Below are 19,380 nucleotides of genomic sequence, written 5' to 3'. Positions count from 1 at the left end.
CTGCGTGTCTTCCCCATTCCCCAAGAAGGTGTTTATCACCTTTGTCATCTTTACCTTGTCTCCTAGGGTTTCCTTGTAACGGTCTCAGCTGTTAATGCCAGAAAAGCATGAAAGAGATTCTGTTGTCATAAAAGTGCTGCAAACATGTTTTATTATACACTGTGGTGATATAGCTAGCTTAAAAAGCAATCTTTCAAACCATCAAGAAAGGAAGGAAGAGCTGCTGAAACTCAGAAAAGATAAAAATAGAAAGTTAAAACTGCAGCAGACTCCAGCTTCATGCTTTCAACAGTTTCTTTTCTCTCAGAGTTTTAATAGCTTAACTTTAAAGAAATATTGAGTGGAGGAGAGAAGAAAGGACTTAAAGCAATTGCACCTGTGTCTACAAAGAAAATTTAAGGGAAGCAAAAGGCTAATGAAGGAAAAGTATGGCTGAATAAATAATTCATTGAAATGCAATCTTGTTTCCTGTTCTTAAAAATTAATCATAAGATGTAAAAAATTATATGTATTATTCTCAAAGATTAAAGTAGCTTCTCTGTCTCTCTTTCTCTTTGTGAGAATGTGTCAGTGTGCATGTATTTTTGTGTGAGAGAGATACAGAGAGACACTAAATGACACACAGAGAGATCTGTGTGTCTCTCCCTCTGTCTCTGTCTCTTTCTCTCTTTTAAACGGGGTCAGCTATATATCAGTCATGCCTTGAATTTTCGAAGCAGGAGTTTATGAGGATGACACATTGTATAGTTCTCATTCTTCTACCTGCCTATATCTCTGGAAGTAGAAGAACCTATCAGACAAGGTTTTCAGATGCTGATGGGAAGATGCCCAAATCTTCATGATGTTTGGCAAACATTCTAGTCAGTGCCCTACATCCTTGGCCCCAATGTTTATTAATACCCTTTTCCTGTTTTGTCTCCTTTGAATTATGCCAACTGACATAATTTTAGTTATAGGAACACAATATCAGAAAATTTTAAGATAAAATAATTATATGTTACTTTTATGGACATAGCCTTGCAACCTTAGCTTGTCAGATGTGGGTTCTTAGCCAGCTGAAGATGGAGTTGTAGGATTTCAAAAACACTGCTTATATTTGCTCGAATTGTAAGCAATACTAATTGCAGATGCATTATGAGACACACTTGTAAAGTGTAATAATGTATGCAAAGTTCTTAAAACAGTGTTGCTTGGTTTGAATTTATTATGTTTGTTTAATGCATCCTCCTTCAGTGTGTGAGATCTGTGCCTTGTTCTTCACTGTGCTGCTATTCAGATATGACAAAATCATTAAGAGTGGATCTACTGCAAGGTAATTATGTCACCAAGGTGGAGAACCAGAAGGTAATAAATGGTAAACTAGAAAAGCAGCCAGGAGAACGTGAGTTCTCTCTTTATGCTTCCTTCATGTTTCTGTTTCCTCTTTCTCTTGTCTATCATGTTAGGTCATAAGTGGTAGGCCTCTCCAGAATGCAGATATGGTTGCAGTTACTTCAGATGCTTTTTAGTCTCTAGAGATGTAAGCTAAAATTAACCTCACTAGTTCATAAAGTATGCAGCCATGGACATTTTATTGTAACAACACAAGGAAAACATTTTTTCAAAGTAATTATGGACTATAATATCATCCATTCCTTCTCAATTTTAATTTTTTACAGAAATTCATATAGAGTTTTGACACTGTTAAAAATAGCCAGATCATCATACAAGCACATACAATAAAGAGCAGGAAAAGACATGATATATTTGGTTTAGTTCTATACCCCATTTTTTTAATTGGATTGTTTGGATTTTTTGGTGATTAGCTTCTTGAGTTCTTTGTATATTTTGGAGATTACCCATCTATTGGATGTTGGATTTTTTTCCCAATCTGTGGGTTGCTAATTTGTCTTATTGACTATGGTCTTTGCCTAACAGAAGCTTTCCAGTTTCATGTGGTCGCATTTATCAACTCTTGTTCTTAAAGCAGCAGTCATTGGAGTTCTGTTTAGGAAAGTTCAGCCTGTGCCAATGAGTTCGAGGCTCTTTCACTTCTATTAGATTCAGTGAATCTGGTTTTATGTTGAGGTCCTTGATCCACTTGGACTTGATCTTTCTGCAAAGTGACGAATACAGGTCTATTTTCAATTTTCTACATACAGGCATCCAGTTAGACTAGTACCATTTATCAAAGATGCTTTTTTTCCATTGTCTATTTTTTGTACTTTGTCAAAGATCAAGTGTCTGTAAGTGTGTGGTTTTATTTCTGGGTCTTCAATTCTATTCCATTAATCAAGGTGTCTGTCTCTGTACCAATATCATGCAGTTTTTATAACTATTGCTCTGTAGTAAAGCTTGAGGTCAAGGATGATGATTCCTGCAGCCATTCTTTTATTGTTTTATTGGTTTTTTGCCTTTCCAGATGATTTTGAGAATTGCTCTTTCCATGTCTTTAAAGAAGAATATCAAATGGTGGAGAAACACTAGAAGAAAGTTCAAACTCCTTAGTAATCAGAGCAAAGCAAATCAAAATGACCCTGAGATCCTACCTTACATCAATCAGAATGCCTAAGATCAAAACATGAAGTGACAACACATGTTGGAGAAGGTATGAAGAAAGAGGAATACTCCTCCATTGCTGCTGGGAGTGCAAACTTGTACAACCACTCTGGAAATCAGTCTGGAGGTTCCTCAAAAAATTGGAAGTAGATCTACCTGAAGACCCAGCTATACTACTTATGGGAATATATCCAAAAGATGCCCCACCATGCCACAGGGGCATGTGTTCCCCTATGTCCATAGTGACCTTATTTGTGATAGCCAGAAGTTGGAAACAACATAGATGTCCCACGACAGAAGAATGGATAAATAAAATGTGGTTCATTTACATAATGTAATACTACTCGACTATTAAGAATAAGGACATCCTGAGTTTTGCAAGCAAATGGATAGAACTAGAAAATATCATTTGGAGTGAAGTTGACTGTGACCAAAAAGATCATGCATGGTATGTCTTTCACTAAAAAGTGGATATTACCCCCCCCCCAAAAAAAAGTACATAATACCCAAGATACAGTCCACAGAACTCAAAAAGTTCAACAAGCTGAAGTGCCCAAGTGAGGATGCCTCACTCCCACTTAGGAGAGAGAAGAAAGTAATCATAAGTGGAAAAGGAGGGAGGAACTGAGAGGGAAAGTGGACAAAGGGTTGGGGGAAGCAGGAGAAGAAGGGAACCTCCCTCTGGGTGAGGGAAAAGGACTGAAGTATTGTGGGCCAGCAGAAAGAATGGAAACAGACAACTTCAGGAGATAGGAGGTGGTGGGAGGACCCTCCAGAATGCTTTAGAAACCTGGGATGTGAGAGACTCTCAGGACTCAAAGAGAGGGACCCTAGATGTAATGACTGACAGTAGGGAGAGGGAACTTATAGAGCCCACCTCCAGTAGGAAGACAGGGCATTAAATCAAGGAAGGGGGGGGTCCATCTCACATTCACAACTCTGAACTCTAAGCGGTTCTGTCTGAAAGAATCACAGGGATAGACATGGAAAGGAGCCTGAGGAGAAGAAGGTTCATCAACAGGGTCCCTAAAATGAGATTCAGTTCAAGGAGAGGTCCCAAGGCCTGACACAATTACTGAGGGTATGGAGCACTAATACAAAGGGACCTAGCATGACTGCACTCTGGAAGACCCAACAAGGAGCTGAAAGAGTCAGATGCAGATATTTGCACCCAACCAATGGTCAGAATTGGTCTACCCCTGTTGTTGATGAGGGCAGGCTGATAGAAGCTGAGAAGGGTGACTCTGCTGGAGGATCATCAATCTCAATTAATCTGGACCCGGAGATCACTCAAACACTGGACCACCAACCAGACAGCATACACCAGCTTGTATGAGGCCCCTGACATTCATATGATTGAGAACTGCCGGGTCTGTGTTCATTCAGAGATGATGCACCTAACCCTCAAGAGACTGGGGTCCCCAGGGAATTTAGAGGTCAGGTGCGGTGGGAGGTGGGGACATCCATGTGGAGCAGGGGTGTAGGGAGGAGGTGTGGGATGTGTAATAGCCGGAGGGTAGTGGGGGGTATAAAATATGGAGTTTAAAAAAAATAAATTTTAAAAAGGAGCAATTAAACTATTAAAAAATGTATAATTATCAAAAAACAATGATATATTTGTACATTAATTTAATCATTCATCAAACTCACACTGAGCGCCCATCATATGAAGCAATCTGTGAGCTAGATTTCCACCTTGAGTAACTAAGGTGGTTCTATCACAACAGGTTGAACTCTGTGTTGAAAATATAACTGTCAGGCATGTCCAATCTTACATATTGCAGCCCATTGTCATGAGGTACAAAGGTCATGCCTCACACCTGAGTTATCGAAAGCTAACAGAAAAAAAAAGCATCTCATAATATTTTGAGTAAATTTATCATTTTGTGTGGGGCCATATTCATGGCTGTCCTTTGGTAGATATATGGACCATAGGCTGAGATTGACAAAGACATGGACTAAAAATTTTACCAAGTCCAGGAGAAGACAGAAAATACATCATATTTGGCATAAATACTTTTTCAGAAAAAGAAAGGATGTTCGAATGGAGGTTGTAATTTTTTTAAATGGGAAAGGCAGTAAAATTGAAAAAATGGAAATCTAGAATTATTTAGAAGAGAAGAATGGGCACAGTTTGCTGAAGAAGAGACATAATTGGTGATTAATGATCTACAATAGAGAACAGGTTTGAGAAAAAGGGACAAAGTATAAACACCCAACTTGTGCCACTAAACACATGGCAGCATGAGACCCTAACTGGGAAGTGCTGAAGAGTATCAGGAAAACATGGCTTAATTATCTTCTCACTTTCAAGACAGCTAACGCTTTTAAACAAAAACCAACCTGCTCTATACCATTCCTTATCAATACATTAGGTAAATGGTATGTAGGTCGGTAGACAGACAGACAGACAGACAGTCAGACAGAGAGACAGATTAACTTTTCACTACTTAGAAATATAGCATGTATGTTATATGGTGTGTAGAAAGTTCAAATTTACATCATTCTTTTTAAACGTTACCTACACTGAAAAGAACATAAAATTGTCTTTGTATGGGGTTACTCAGAAGAGTGAAATATGTAGATATTTTGGAAACATATACATTATAAACTAGATGAACACAGAAGCACTCATAAAATGAAATTTAAATGTGTAAATGGGGTCAAAACAATATCAATGTGAAGAGAACGCTCCTTCTGAAGAGCGTAATAAAACAACAAAAAATACAAATGAGAGAGCCAATGCCTTTCTAAATGATTCAACTGACAAGTGTCACTTTCCTTTGGAATGCTAGTACTAAGGAACATAGTATACTCATTTTATAATATCACAATAGTACCTATTTAAATTAGAATTTTTATTGGAGGTATATATTAAATTGGAAGATTAATGTGAAGTTCCAAATTTCAGTCGCATATAACTTTGGCAGAACATTTAATTTCAAATGGAAGCTGGCATGAGATTACTCTCTGTCAGACTTGAGTCCTTGCCAAGTTTGACAAACATCCAGTTCAGCTGTTTTGGGCTAAGATGTATGCCAAAATAAAGAGTGTTTTTTGTTTGTTTGTTTGTTTTTGACTTTTTTACATTCAATGTCAAACAATTTTCATTATAAAAGTCAAAATGAGTAAATTACTATTTATTGTCATGGCCATTAATTAATATAAAACAACCTACACCAAAAGTTTAAATGAAAAGTTATTCAATGAACAGTCATGGACAAACTAGTTCATAAAAAGAATTCAAGTTTTTGTTCCCAGCTTACTTTCATCAAATAAACTTCAAAAGAAACTTAGCATCTTTCTGTCTTAGTTTATTCAACAGTAAAATTAAGAGATTATTATTAATTTGCAAAATCATAATAGTGTAAAATACAGCCAGGCAGCTTGCAAACTTAAACATAGAATTTTATTGATATCCTTGGATTATAGGACTTATACTGCAGTTTCCACATTCTAATATGGACATATATGTAGGCAAAACACCAATGCACATAAAATAACATAATAAAACATTAAGAAAAAAGTAACACAGTCTTATAAATTGAATACTTGACTGAATGGCTGTTTGACTTGTTCCTAGAGCATTCCAAAACATTATAATGATAAAATAACTTTAATTTCATAAGCTAACCAAAAGCCTGATTCAAAAAAATTATTCAATTACATCTAGGCTGCATAATAGCACATCATGAAAAAAGTCCTGAATTAACCATGATATTTAATTTTCTGACCAACTACAAATATCAAAATATTCATTGTCATTTAAGCATTAACATAGATTACTGGTATATTAGAAGATACAGCAAAATGTATAACTTGCCTGATTGTAAACAGTGCTGTGATCATTAACCTGCTATGAAATATGTTTTGAATAGTGATGACTATAGTATGACTCTAAGAAATTTCAGATAGTATAAAGTTTGTTGAGCTATGGTTTGAGCAATTTAAACCTCAGTAAATATATACATTTGGTTTCATGGCCCAACATTAAATGTCTGGCTGCATTTTTGTCTACAAGTGTACTAAATTTCTGGTTATGCCCATAGGAGCACTGTTAGGCTATTGTCAACACATAAAATCATTTTTGGAATTTAACTCATTAACCAGATATGATTATTATCAGATGATCCTATTACCAAATTTCTCAGTTATTATTTTAAAACCACAGGCAACAAGGGAATAGAACACTAACAAGCCTCATACAGCCACAGCAGGGTTGTAGAGAAATGACAAGTGTGTGTTTGTTTTTTTATTTCAGTCTATGTGGAGTTTAAACAGATCAAATCTGCATTTTGTTGTTCTGCAAACAGAATTTCCATAGCAGATTTTATTTGAAGAAGTTGCTTTTGCTTGCTATTTAAGAAAATAAAAGCGGTATATGAATTAATGTCTTTAGGACAGTAGCCATTTAAGATGGCTTAAGTATGTGATAACAGCTTGTCTATCACTGAAGTTATTACAAATATGTGACATTTACCATCTGTAAGAGCAGATGTTCCTTTAAGACATCATTTGAAATTGACTTTAAATAATGATTAATGATTATATTTTGATTAGTATGACACGAACAGATATCTGCTTGCTAGACAGTTTTAATAAACTTGGCTTCTATTAAAAAAAAAAAAAAGCTCTTCTCATGACAGCCAGCTCAGGATGATTCAACTGAAACTCTTCCTTAAGCCAACTGAATTGTTTGATGCTGCATTGTCTGAGCTTTCAAAGTCTACACATATACCTTTATATAATGCAGTAATGAGCTTCTTAGCTTCCCAGGATATGGTGGACAGGAAGCTCCATCTCATTAACTATGTAGATAGATTACTTCATTGTTATTTCATCATTCATGCATTAATACACTTTTATAGAATCCTTTTTATACCTTCATATCAAGAACCTTAATATGATCTACCATTTGATATCCATATATATCAGAATTTTGAGAAAATATTCATTGTATATATGTAAGTGTAATTTTTGAAAATAATATTGAATATAAAAATATAAAACTGCTAAGATAGAGAAGATATTTCAAGTGATTTTATTTACAAAAATAAAGAGATGGATTCCACTTTTCTAGTCTACAATTATGGATATGGAAAAGATAATACTGAATTTTTACTATGTACAATCATTAAAGTTGTATTCATTTAATATTCTTCTTTTAGTTTTAAAATTATAAAGTAATTACATCATTTCTTCCTTTTTTCCTCTGTGCAAACCCTCCCATTTACCCCTTTTTGCTCTTTCTCAAATTCATGACCTCTTTAATCTTTAGAACATTGCATTTTAAAGTGTAATACACAAGTAGTACTCTCTAGTTCCCTCCCTAGGATAAATGATACAAGAAACACAATTTGAAACACTAGTGTTTCTGTAACCTAGAAGACTTTTTTATTTGAAATGAAATTCATATATTCAAAAAGAAATTACCGAGGACATGAGATAGAACTAAATATAATGATTGCCTTTTATGCTTGAGAGACTGAAGTAGTTTTAGCAGAACTGGAATGCATTACTCTAGTTTTCTATGTATCTAAAGTGTTAAAGAAATATTAAATGACTTTTGAAAAACTCCCTGTACCAATAAAAAATATTCCATATTAACCATTCCCTTCTTTAGACATAGTCTTCATGCTCAAATTATAGTAAGTCTAAAGATTATTTAGTGTATTAGTTACTTGGGTCCTTCCCATTTGTTCCTCCATACTGGCATGAGGACTTCTTCTAGAACCCTAGGTCCCTGTCCACTACACTTCCTTAATAAATGTTTTTGTGAACCACATGCTAGCATAGTCATATATCATTGTTTCAGGCTCTGCATATTTTCTTTGTTATGTCTGTCGTCCACTCAATGAGTCTTTTTCACAACCAAAGAATGAGTGTTTTAGTACTGATTAGTAGGATACATCTATTCTTAAAACTGTCAGTGTCATTCTATAAGACTAATAAGCCCTGGAAGCATTATGGGTTGGAGACTCAAAGGTGATTTTGACATTTTGGAATTATTAGTTAATTCCCATTAGCTACAAATTAACTTAATTTTTGAGTAATGACAGGGATGTTCTATTCACAAGTGTAATCATCTACCAAGCTGCTTTTAAATGTTGTTGTTCTTTTATCTTCCTCATTTTGTCTTGATTTTTAATCAATTTTGCATTACAAAATTACTTTTACTCAGCTTACTCAGAAAATCAGAATGGGATTGTGATTATAACTAATAGCGCTCTCCTCATAAACTTTGGCAATAGCTTTTCTGAACTTCAAAGATGCCCCACTCTGCCCTGACTTGAAATATCTCAGGAACACTTGGCTCACTTCAATGACACTGAGATATTACAGCACTGCAGTCTTATATCCTAATGCATGTCTAAATGCAAAGAAACTATTTTTTCTTTAATAAATGCTTTTCTGAAACTAAACACTCATCATTAGGCAGACAAATTAACATTGAAAAGGAAATTTGAAATGAAACAAAATTACTGACCTTAATGTATATTATATTTGGTGGGAAGTTTTAGCCAGAGAAAAATCATTATCCTGAGAATAAATGTTAAATGGAGATACAACTTCATTGTAAGCATTATCGAGGGTACAAATTGTCCCATAAAAAAAGATAGAATTTGTAATAATTACACTATTAAAGTATAGAAAGAAATCAAATCAGCATTGTAGAAAGATTAACAAGAACCAAATTAATCGAAAATCATAATAAACTATGCTTGATAATCTAACACCAATTCATTTTTCATATTTTTATCCTGTTCTCTATTTCTAGAAGAGCATCAGTCAGCACCTCAAAACAGTGTGGGAGCCCTTAAACAAATCTTTCAAAATCACAGCATTTAAATTTTGGACTTAGTGAATTGCTTCGGGGCTTTGCAGTTTATCTCTTAATCCTTTATTGTTTAATAATCTTCCTTCACAGATGGTGACATGCAAATTATATTTTCCCAATGTAAATAGTGTTGAAGAATGCAGACTTAAACCTGAATAAATCAGATTTGTGTTTAGGTGCCAGTGACAACGAAGAAAAGGACACATGGTAAGGCTAGGCAAACTTCTTGTTTCATTCCACTCCTGGTGACTTTTTGATTCCTGAGCAGGTGTGGAGTCATCCAAGCAGATTGTATCTCAGTATTAACCCAATCTCATCAACTGTTTACGTTGAGTACAGAGTGTGCGCTTTTCAACTCATACAATTATGTGAAGATGTCAAAGGCTACGGTGCTGGGAGTGGAAGAAAAACAGACTAAACGCTGCCACAGTCACGACTTACATTCAACAAATACCTTTGTGTAAACACCCAGCCTCCTACTGCATTCAGGTAGAACAGGTGACTCCCTTCCCACCTTGGTCGGGATTTCTCCTCCTAAGTCACGGGGCAGCAAAGAAATCAGTTATCATAAATATGCTTGTCATATCCACATTGTGTACATAATGGAAGGCTGGAATGCTAGTAGCTTTTTGAAAATGAAGAGATATGAGGGATTTTTGGCAAGCTTCAAAAACCAATGATGCTATAAAAAAAATCCCCCCTAAATGTAGATACTGGTTAATACCCTAAACAGTATTAAAAAAAGAATAGGCTTGGCACATTGACCCACATTTCCACTCAACCAATTCTTTCAAATGTGGTTTAGCTTAATGACCATTGACAGGTGATTTTAAAGCTTGTTTAGACTCATATAGTGAGATAGAAGCAGAAAAATATTTTTCTTTTAATGCCCCAAGCATATTTCAGTATAATGACCGTGGTACTTTTTCCTGCATTTTTTTGTTTGTTTTGTTCTAAATTTTGTTTTCCTTTGTTGTTGTTGTTGTTGTTGTTCTAAAGAACAAAATGTGACTATGGTAAGAGGAGAATGTTCCAAAAATTTGCTTATAATTTTCCAGTTATCTTTGTACTGAAGAGCTTATTTTCAAAGGTTCACCTGACAAAAATAAGCTTTTTGCCAGCAAGGAATTCTGTGATACTGGTCCTATTCAGCTGAGACTATCTGGTTAAAAAACTTAATAGCTCTCCTTAGAGGAATAGGCTGGAACTGCACAGGTCCAGCACATCTCCATTTGAGTGGATAATCATTACCAGGCAGGCAGAATTACAGAAGTCACACAGAGAACACAAAGATGCCTCCAGACAGTACAGAAGAAAGAATTAGATATCTGATGATTATGCAAGTCACAATACTAAAACTTATCTTTAATGTTCAGTTCCTTGCTGGCGACGTGAGGCTCTTAATATACATAAACTTTCAGATTTAACCAGTTTTGGGCTTAAAGAGATTTGAAGTTTCTTTTTAAATATTATGGTTGATTTTTAATTTCATCCATAGTAAATGGATAGTTAGTAATAGTATAAAGCATTGGCCTTTTTTAGAGAGGAAAAGGAAACCTCATATTGAAATGGTTCCTTTCTAGGATCCTTCCTGAGAAATATAGCTTCATTTTTCCAACCAAACTCAAAGTTGTCTAAAATTATATCTTTTATGTCTCATGTTCATTGTAGATTTACTGTTTCCCCAGTGAGCACAGGCTGAAAATGCTGAAAATGTGGCTGAAAATCATTTTTTACTAACTTGGAGAGTGTTGACTAAAGAGAATTTTCATTTTTCTTAAGTGATCATCAAATGTGCTATCCAGCATTTTAGTTCTAACTATACTCCAAGAATATACCAAGTGAATGTGATGTTTAATAGTAAGAAAAATTGATTCACAGTGAAAGTCATAGGATTCAATTTGATCATTATTTCCAGAAGTCACAAACATTCCAATCACCATTTTATCTCTGTATCACCTTCCATTCAGTTGACACACTCAATGTCCAACTCAGAGTTTCCTATCTATCACCATAGTTTTTTTTTTTATATTAAATATGACATTAAAGGAACTGGCTGGCATGCAATATGTTGTATTCGGCTACTTTCATTCACTGTCAGGCTTCTCAGGATCTGCCTACATTCCTTCCTGGTATAATGACCATTCCCTTGTACAATTGTTTACACAGTGATTCATTTAGTATTCACTGAGCACTGGGGCTTCAAGGGTAAATAATAATTCACTCAGAGTTAACTGTTTATATACTATAATAGCTGTCCAAAGCCAAATGTCACAATGGCTTTCCATCAATAGTGGAGATATATTTGATTGTTTCTTGTCAAAGCTAATGTTTAATCATATAGTTCTTTTCAATTCTTCTTGTTATGGCCAGGAACAAAAGCATTTCACTATAGATTTAGTTTTCCTTTAGTCTGATGACCAGTGTTAACAGATTGTTGAAAATATAGTCACCATTTTTTTTCGGTATCAGCATTATTAGGAAACTTGTTAGAAATGAAAGCTTTATACTCCACCTAGTCTTAATAAATCAGAAATTCTGATGTCAGAACAAAATTTTGGTTTCAAAAGATTGGAATTCAGGGTTAAGTGAAATCATGTGTATAGGTAGATTTTTTTTTGCTTTCTCAAACTAATAGAATATCTATCTATCTATCTATCTATCTATCTATCTATGTATCTATCTATCTCTTTCATCTGTCTCTATCATCTATCTCTATATCTATATCTGATACAAATAATATGTAGTTAGCAAGTGTTATTTTATACAACAGAAACTAGTGTTCCTATGTAGATTTAGATTTTTTCAAGCTCTACTTTAATTAGAGTTTTTAAATGCTTCAACCCCACCCCCCTTCTAGCTTACCGACCCGAGGTAGCAGAGGAAGAAGGTTAATAGAAAAAGGGGCCTCTAGGCAATTTAATCATCCAGCTTTCATCTGCTAACCTAGGCCTCTGAGACTTTCTGATGGATAAGCTTACCCTTTCTAGTTCTTTCTGACATCAGTTGGCTGGTTCAACTCAGCTGTTCTGGATCAAAACCTCTCTCGAAGCTGACTGATTTGAACTGACTTTATTCACTAAGCTTCTTACTGAATTACTCCACTTGGCCTCAAACTAACTCTGTCAATTTGTTTTAATCTTCTGGTTCCTTCTCAATCTCTTCTTCTGTCTTCACCAGTAACTAGCTTGTTCTCTCTGCAATCTGTCTGTATAATACTGTCCTGGTTAAAAAATCTCTCTCTCTCTCTCTCTCTCTCTCTCTCTCTCTCTCTCTCTCTCTCTCTCTCTCTGTGTGTGTGTGTGTGTGTGTGTGTGAGTGTTAACTTTTAAGTTGCCTCTTTTCCTGTCCAATGCTCTTGTGAGTTGGGCGTATCCTCTGATTCATTAAATCATATCTTTCTCTGATTCATCACTTTGTCTCCCCCTCAAATAAACATCACTTTCAAACACAGATTTTTCCTTCTATAAATTAAACTTACTTTCACTCTTTGGAATTTAAAAAAAGAAAAAGAGGGTTGTGGGGAAGCAGTTCTTTGGGGTAATAACAATTCAGACGATTTTGGCTTTGAAAAAAAATCACATAAACTAATTATTTTCCTGCCTTTATGAGGAACTCTAAGAAACTAGAATAAGAACTATAAATCTGTTCATCACTAAATAGAAGAAAGCATGAAAAACCAGGCAGGGCCTTAAGAAAAAAATACCACTTATACATATAAATTATTACCCAAAGCAGCCACATAATCAGAATTGACTTGTTGAAGTCCCTGATATCAATGTCTAAAAGGTCCTATCACAACTCTTTAGGTTCCACAAACTATTCGCTTATGGTTCTGCCATCTAAAGAGACCAAAGAACTAAGCTAAATCTAGAAGTTGGGAGGCCATGCTTCCTTCAGGAACTCTATGCCTCCTCTCTTCCAGCTTCTGGTGACAGCAGACATTTCTGAATTTATTCCCACCCTGCCTCAGTCTTCATAGCTGTTACTCTCCAGGCTATGTCTATTCTGTCTGTCCACATTCATTTCTCTGCCTATTAATCTTTGTCTCTTGTAAGCATCATATAAACATTTAGGATTCACCTAATGATCCAAGATAATATGCCAATTCAACATTTTTAGTTTAATCACATCTGCAAAGGCTCTGTGAAGGTTAATCTTTATGGTCAACTCAACTGGATTTGTCATCATGAAAACACAACTCAGTGTGTATGGTTAGGGTTCTAGAAAGCTTTAACTATAGAAAGAAGACCCATCCCCACTGTGGACTGTACTATCACATGGACTGGAGTCCTGGAAGATGGAGAAAGCCTGTGGAGAGGCAGACATTATCCTTTCTGTTTTCTGACTGCAGATACAATGTGACCAGCTGCCTCTGGCTTCTGTGGCCACAAGTTTCCTGTCATGCTGGACTGTAGCCTCAGTCTAGGAGCCAGAAAGGCCTTCACTTAAACTACTTATCTCAGATATTTTAGGAATAAGAGAAGGACTAAAAAATTACCCCTAGATCTAAAAGACATCATTGCTGGCTATGAGAATTAGAACCATCTATCTTTGTGAACATTATTCTGCACAAAGACTAGACTGGGTGAACTTATATAGACTTTCCGTATTTATTCTGTCTTGTCTTTTATTTATCTGTTTTCTCATTAAACTTCCAATGGTAACACACACACACATGCACACACATACACACACATATGCACACACATGTACACACACAAAAGAATCAGTTAGAATCCCACAGGAAGTTCTTTGGTGCCTTTCTTTCTGTGAAGTGAAAACCACTAAATACCAGTGAAGTATTCAGAGGCACAACAATGCAAACACTTCCTCTCACTCTCTGTGTGGTTAAATTTATATTACACTGCATGCCCTCACAAGCATCCTCTCCAGCAAAATATCATATGCCATCTCATTTGCCTCCTTCAAACATACATCCTCTCACAAGAGAGCTTCTGGAAAAACATCTTGACACAACTGAGTTTCCAGAGAAACTAGAAATCCACTTTAGTCCTGAGTCATTTACACATACATATACACACAAAGTCTCACAGAAAAATATATATAATTTATATAACAGTAAAAACTTTCTGATAATATTTATATTTATAAAATATTTATAGAATGTATATATATATATATATAATACATAAAAACTTATCTCAGTAATTTGAGTGATTTTTCAATCAAATGTATATCTTTGCTGAAATTAATTTACTACATTCTTGTTAGCTCTCTCCAAAATCAAGTTCTACCATGCTGTCCACAGTCAGAAACATGACTACTCTTACTGTCATTGCCATATTAGTAACAACAGACAAGTTTTGGTAGCAATCTCAATATCTGAAAAACAATTGTATTGTTGCCAAATAATTCAATAAAATTCTACTTAGCCTTTAAAAAGAATTAAAGTATATAATTTAGCAAAACCTACATAAAATGTTTGCATTATGGTAGGTAAATTAACTAAGCTGATAAATATATATCTCACATCATCGCAATTGTGTGGAGAATCTAAATATTCAACCATCCAGATGTAGAGATGTTAATAGTAGTTACTAGCATCTAGGTTTAGGGGTAAAGAAAGGAAAATGATGGCCAAAAAATCTAAAATCTCAGTGAAACAAGAATGATTATTTCTGGTAACCCACTGTACAGTAAGTATCACAATGCTTCACAAAGGTCAATGTATGTAATTTTGGTTCTAGGCCTGTGATGATGTTGGGGTGATATAGTGTATTGAGAAGGATCTTAATTAATAAGGGTGTTTACTTAAGTTTTTGGAGCTGGCCTCTTAAAGAGGATACTGAGATCCTGAATTTTTTTGCTTCCTAGCTATCATGTGTTAAGAAACTTTTGGGCCACACTCTTCTCATTATGTTTTGTAGTGTGATATCCATAAAGGCTACAGAGCCAAGAGTTATTTAAAATCTTTGAAATCCTGAGACAGATTATCTTCTAATGAATTAATTCTCTCAGGTGTATTTTTATACTAATAAAAAGATGAGAAATTTAAAACAAATACAATTAACTATTATAGTTTATGCTTCAAGTTGCTAAAAGAACAGATTTTGAATGTTCTTAGCACAGTGGATAAGTATAAAAGATAAGGTACATATTAACTGGCCAGACCAAATCATTGTATAGCGATGAAACATGGACTGTACATAGTACTAAATTATGTAGATACACATTTATTAGCTTTCAAATAAGCTTTAAGGGGAAAAAATGACATAAAATTTAAGAGTGAAACAATTCTATACTCACTAATTTAAAATCAAATCAACATCTTTCCTTACTTCACAAAAGTCTTATAATTAAGTACTTAGCATTGCTAAAATCATGGCAGAGACCCTAAACACTCTGAGGAAAAGAGGGTTCAGAGAATAAAATATCAAACCAATTCTTTCCAAGACATTTTCAAACTAGGATGCGTATAAAGTTAAACTCAACAGGGAGAAACATCCAAGCAGAATTTTAATTATGCCAATATGCAATAACCTTTTCTAAGAGCAAAATCTATTTTTACAACTTTTTCCCAAGAAATTCAATGTTACCAATTTCTTACTAAGTTTAATTTATATAATTTCAGGAACCCTTAATATTGCCATAGTTATTAATAAAATTTCTGCAAGTGAAGACTGAAATGTGCTTTCTCTCTGAATGATGTATTTAGGTTTTATTTTCTGATGCTATGGACTGAGGATTCAGAATCCATTAGGAAAGGAGGTTAAGCCTGGCTATCCATTTAGCTAGTCTAGACTTAACTTGGGGGAAATAGGTATTCTGCAGCACATGTGGCTCACACTGAACATTTGTGAGCTATCATAGCAGACAGATTTAGTATCAAAGGAATCCGATATGGTTGAGATGATTTAAATATCAGAGACATCAACCAAAATGGTGGACTTAACCTAGAATCTTGAGAGTGTATAGCTTCTGGTGACTATTAACATCACATTTTATAAATTGGGAATTCAAGCAGAATCAGAGGAATTAGTTATCAAAAAGTAATTAAATAATTAAGAAGTAAATTGCAATAATAATAATAATAATAAGTTGCAAAGGGAATGCAGGCTAAGTCTTTTCCTGGGAATTACTAGCATGTTTAAGTAAACAGCAGGTCACATGCCACCTTTATGCACAATGGCTCTGGGGTTGGTGGAACTTTTTCGAGATTAAGGGCCACAATTGATAAAATCATCATAACTCTGTGGGAAGTAGGTGATAATTTTAATTTGAAAAAAATCTGTGGAAACCCCTCCATACATTGCCCAACATCTCACTAACAATTGGTTTATAGCAGAGGCGCTGTTGATGGAGTTGGCCACTGTTAACACTTTCTTTTCATTTTAACATCAGTATCAAGAAGAGGAACTTAGAAAATCTAGAGTCTTGTAGTTGAAGAACATTGTGGAATGTTAAGAGTAGGAGCTCTTGAGGCTGACCATTCAAGCTTCATTTGATAGCAGAATTGTTTTTCCAGGGCCATTGTACTGGAATGGTGTCATTGTTTGGAGTCTTTTATCTGAAGTCAGTGACAAGTTGCAAATTCCAGCAGAATCAGAGGAATTAACCATCAAGAAGTGAGTTGCAAAAGGAGCACAGGCTAACTCTTTTCCTGAGAATTATTAACATATTTAAGTAAACAGCAGGTCACTTGTAACTATTATGTGTAATGCCTCTGAGCTTGGTGGAACTTTTCTTGGATTAAGGGCCACAATTGTTGAAACCATGACTCTTATTTTCTGACATTGTCCATCTGCAAAGAACAGAGTACAAGCTGGCTTTTCAGGTGTTTTACCTTCCTGGAAGGCAGCTACTCCTTATGGAGTTAGCCAATAGTCAGTCTTCAACTACAGACAAACCCTCAGCTTTATAGATGTCAGTGTGGGTACTTCAGAACATCCAGAAAAGCCTCCATGATTAACAGGTCAAGTGCAAACTTCTGATATCTCTGGAAAATCAGCTATGTCAAATGATGTTTTACTGGGACACATAGGTGAAAGGATGTTTTGCTAAAGCAGACAAATGAAAGAATGTTTCAATGAAGCAGACACAGGCGAAAGGGTGCTTTTTCTGTAGTAAACACATGAAAGGAAGTTAACACATGAAGTTAACAGGCAATATAAATATAACCCAACAGATGGCGGTCGACACTGGATGATATTAGTATACCTTGCGATTTCTTACTGGTCATTGATGTGACTTCACAGAAAGAAACATACCATTAAAAAAAAAGGTGTTCTTTACCACTTCCTCTAATTCAGAACAATTGGCAGAATGAAGTGTACGTTCCTAGATATATGTCGTGAGCCATTTTTGCCTGCCATTTTTGCTTGGCAGTGAAAGCCTTCCTGTCAGCCAGAGTCAAGCAAGTCAGGATACAAAGGCAGATGTCCTGGCCTGCTGAGGGTATACAGTTGAAGCTCAAGGCTAGGGGATGAATGTTCTACTAATATTAGTGAAGAAAAATGGAGCCCTTTGGATGGGAATGACTATCCTCTGTATGCTATCCATTGTCTCTGCTGGCTTGTGACTTTGTTTCCCATGGCACTGTATCATATAAAAAGCCTATGAGAAATAAACTTGAGGCTGCTGCAGTAATCACAGGTCAGCCCTCCTGATTTTTAACTCTTGTCTCTGACTCTTCTCTCTGTCTTTTTTATATAATCCTCACTGCCCCGAGGACTGTTCCACTTTGTATAGGCAGGCCCAGTACTGATATGCCAGCTGACACAGACTCATGTGGAGGTTTGCTAAGACAGACTCAAGTGGCATTTTGCTGTGGCAGGACCCATGGAAGGACATGGATATTTGGAGAGAGTATAAATAGGACTCAATAGACAGTGAAGGCTGGCTTGTATAGCTAGCTTGTAAAACTTCATTGGTCTCAAGTGTTCATCTTCACTACCTTTATTTCATGGAGGGCTAGCTGTTTCTCCTGGGTCATGCTACCACTGCTGATTCATTCCCATAGGCCATCCTGACACCACTGCACTGAACTGCTGATACCTTGAGAATGCAGATTGGATTGCTACAAAGAATTATTTCTAAATGAGTCCACTTTCCCTGAATCTTAATAACCTTCTTTTCCACTACCTTTGGTGGGTAGTGGACTAGTAGGGAGGTTAAAGAATTTAAGGACCCTTACTGAAAGCAGGTTTTAAAAAGTCTAAGTCTATAAACAGGAACTTCTTGTACCAGTATCTGGAGCCCAAGCTCCTGTCATGGTGTCTGAGTAGGAACAGCTACAGACATCTTCCTTGTGATTCAAACCCTAAAGATGCTTTGTGGAGCCCTGGAATTTCTTGAATATAACATTAGAAACCTTTGTCAGGTAAAGTCTGTACAGCTATGCAAGGAAACAACTGGAGACAATTTAAGGGGATAGTGTTGGGGTTTTGTGTAAGCTCCACCCCACACCTACCTGGTAATAGCCAGGTATGCCCCGCCCCAGAGATCTGGCCCACTATAAGAAGGGCTACTTGCTCCTCCTCTCTCTCTTTGCTCACCGCTCTCCCACACGCTTACCTCTCTGCCCCTGGGGCTCTTCCCCCCTCTCCACGTGGTCATGGCCGGCCGCCTCCACACTCACTCTCTCTCTCTCTCTCCCTCCACTCTCTCTCTCCCTCTCTCTCTACCACTAACTCCCATCCCCTATTCTGAATAAACTCTATTCTATACCATGTCCGTGTTCACTGACTCCTACATTGACTCCTTCACTGACTCCTGCACTGAATCATCCTGATTTACTCCTTCATTGGTGCTGTTGGCCCGGATACGAGAAACACCTGGGATATTAAGCCTCTTCCATCAATGGGTAAGTCTGGCACTTCCCGCGTTTGCCAGCAAGACGCTGGTGTTCTGTTCCCTCCCTCATTCCCGCTGGAACTCAGCGGCGTGGGGCCGCAATGCCCGCGCAGCGAGTGCCACCGCGCTCTGCTAATTAATTCACTCCTCCATCTTATTACTGGTTCCTTGTTTTCCCGTGCGCTGGC

This window comes from Apodemus sylvaticus, chromosome 12 (assembly GCF_947179515.1).
Source record: "Apodemus sylvaticus chromosome 12, mApoSyl1.1, whole genome shotgun sequence".
Classification (NCBI taxonomy): domain Eukaryota; kingdom Metazoa; phylum Chordata; class Mammalia; order Rodentia; family Muridae; genus Apodemus; species Apodemus sylvaticus.
Note: the sequence above shows the minus strand (reverse complement) of the source record.